Source organism: Garra rufa, chromosome 1 (genome assembly GCF_049309525.1).
Source record: "Garra rufa chromosome 1, GarRuf1.0, whole genome shotgun sequence".
NCBI lineage: Eukaryota > Metazoa > Chordata > Actinopteri > Cypriniformes > Cyprinidae > Garra > Garra rufa.
This window is the reverse complement of record NC_133361.1, coordinates 68322042-68324541: the sequence shown is the minus strand read 5'-3', so window position 1 is coordinate 68324541 and position 2500 is coordinate 68322042. Positions and strand designations below refer to the sequence as shown.

At 52.6% G+C, this 2500-nt stretch overlaps 4 non-coding genes across 4 annotated transcripts; 3 read left to right on the top strand and 1 right to left on the bottom strand.

The window, feature by feature from the left end:
* The first annotated feature begins 580 nt into the window (after positions 1-580).
* On the top strand, positions 581-662 carry trnas-aga (transfer RNA serine (anticodon AGA)). Its single transcript has one exon. It is a non-coding gene; the product is annotated as a tRNA-Ser (tRNA).
* Positions 663-815: 153 nt separating this feature from the next.
* trnah-gug (transfer RNA histidin (anticodon GUG)) lies at positions 816-887 on the top strand. The gene has a single exon. It is a non-coding gene; the product is annotated as a tRNA-His (tRNA).
* Positions 888-1228: 341 nt separating this feature from the next.
* LOC141290768 (U5 spliceosomal RNA) lies at positions 1229-1343 on the bottom strand. The gene has a single exon (XR_012340212.1). It is a non-coding gene; the product is annotated as a U5 spliceosomal RNA (small nuclear RNA).
* A 1083-nt stretch (positions 1344-2426) lies between these two features.
* Positions 2427-2499, top strand: trnak-uuu (transfer RNA lysine (anticodon UUU)). Its single transcript has one exon. It is a non-coding gene; the product is annotated as a tRNA-Lys (tRNA).
* Position 2500: the final 1 nt, after the last annotated feature.

The window sequence follows — 2500 nt, the reverse complement described above, 5'->3', positions numbered from 1 at the left end:
TCCACAGGCAGGCGAGAGATGATAGGTCTCCCCGCGCAGGTTCGAGCCATGCCGAATGTGGTCGGGCATTCCCCCTTTTACCTTTAGCTTCTTGCGACGGTGGTTTGGGCCTTCCAAGGCCTTTGGCCTTCGCTCTCTCTGACGTAATTGCGTGCAGCCTTTGTCCCGTAGCTCCTGTGGCAAGTGAGCTTCTCCCAGGCGGCTTGTGGAGAAAGTGTTCTTATATAAAAAGTAAGAGGCACACAAAACACAAGAGCCCGGATAGCTCAGTCGGTAGAGCATCAGACTTTTCATCTGAGGGTCCAGGGTTCAAGTCCCTGTTCGGGCGAAGGGCCATCTTCTTGTCGGCGGCCTCAGCTTGCAGTCGTGACAGTCCAGCACTGCCGTGTGTCGGCGTACGCTTAAAGATGTGACAGAGTTCACATAGAGTGATTGTTTCATGAATTTTTCGTTGCTTGTGGTGGGCAGTTTTCCCCTTTAGGAGTTTTGCGCTAGACGATTTTAGTAAAGCGGTAGCCAGTTCATTGTTTTTTCAGCCAACTTTGAGGTCGAGAACGGGACAGAGGACATCAGGGTCGCCGTAGTCGTGGCCGAGTGGTTAAGGCGATGGACTAGAAATCCATTGGGGTCTCCCCACGCAGGTTCGAATCCTGCCGACTACGCTCTTCACCAGTGCTGAGGAGAAGTAGGCGGGCCCTTTTCTTCCGTGTCCCTAGCACGCATTTGTGTGCCCTCTCTCCACAGTAATAAAAAGCGCCGCTAGCCCTTTTTTTCAATTCGGATGGCCGGCACCACCAGATGTGAGCCAGTGGTGCGCCGTGATCGTATAGTGGTTAGTACTCTGCGTTGTGGCCGCAGCAACCCCGGTTCGAATCCGGGTCACGGCAGGCTTTTTGTTCACTGAGCTCCTTTCTGCCACCTCCATTTTTCGTACGGGTGCGGTGCCAGCTAAACTATACCAACAACGCAGGCAGCAGAGGCTGGCTTTCGGGGTCAACAAAGAAGGCTCGAAGTGCACGAGTCACTGATGGGGCCAAAAGAGCTGAAGCCATCTTTGTTTGATCCCGTCATGGACGAGAGAGCGCTCTCTTTCCATGCTGGCTAAAGAAATTTAAAGCGGCGAAGCTGGAAGCGCAAAGGCTGCAAACACAGACCATGACGAGGCGCGCTTCGTTCCACTGCACGCTGGCGGGTGGCCAGGTTGACTCTGCTCTTGACACTATAGTGTAGCTCTGCTGTGAGCAGAGCCCCCAAACATACAGGTCACTCGCAAAGGTTCCCCTCCACGGAAATCTTTAGTAAAAGGCGAAAGATTTATGCGCTGATGACGAGAAACTCGAGATGTGTCTCTATGCCCTTGGACCTGTGCGCTCACTGTGGTAAACCACTACGCTCACCAAGGGTAATCTAGGGTGCCGACACCTGCCAACATGATTTTCGTCACCCCCCTCACTCCAAATGGGAGAAGTAAAAGTTACGAAAGTCCCTTCCCTCACCCAGTATTCACAAACCCGATCAAGGTAATGTCATCTCTTTTTTCATGCCCCAGTATTAGAGGCCAAAAAACAAATATTAAATGAAATAAAGCGGTCCAAATAATGACCCTCTGTAATGTGTAGCATTCAAGATGTTGAGAGAGTTTAGCTCGTGGCGGGTCAATCTGGTATTTCATGGAGTAGGGGCTCATTTTGGCAAGTTGGGTGCAGTCGCGTGTGCTGAGAGCGAAGAACAGCAAGCGCAAATCTTCGTTAGTATAGTGGACAGTATCTCCGCCTGTCACGTGGAAGACTGGGGTTAGATTCCCCAACGGGGAGACCTAGTTCTCTGCTGCTGTTGAACGACTCATCCAAAAGCTTTTGGTGCAGACAGAGGTCACAGAAGGAGTTCTGCTTCGAGGTCAACCGCAGCCAAAAACAATGCGTTGGCCGGGAATCGAACCCGGGTCAACTGCTTGGAAGGCAGCTATGCTCACCACTATACCACCAACACAGGCGCTCTGTGCCAGTTTTAAGCAATCAGAAAAGAATGCTCGAATCCGGGTCACGGCAGCCCTTTGCTGTTAAGCGACGGGGACGTCCAGCTCCTTTTTGCCAACTCACCCTTCAGTTGAATTATGCGCCTGAAGCTCGGCGGCATCCTGTGCTGCCCGCCTCCAGCCAAGAGAGCAGGTGGTCCACAGGCAGGCGAGAGATGACAGGTCTCCCCGCGCAGGTTCGAGCCATGCCGAATGTGGTCGGGCATTCCCCCTTTTACCTTTAGCTTCTTGCGACGGTGGTTGGGCCTTCCAAGGCCTTTGGCCTTCGCTCTCTCTGACGTAATTGCGTGCAGCCTTTGTCCCGTAGCTCCTGTGGCAAGTGAGCTTCTCCCAGGCGGCTTGTGGAGAAAGTGTTCTTATATAAAAAGTAAGAGGCACACAAAACACAAGAGCCCGGATAGCTCAGTCGGTAGAGTATCAGACTTTTAATCTGAGGGTCCAGGGTTCAAGTCCCTGTTCGGGCGA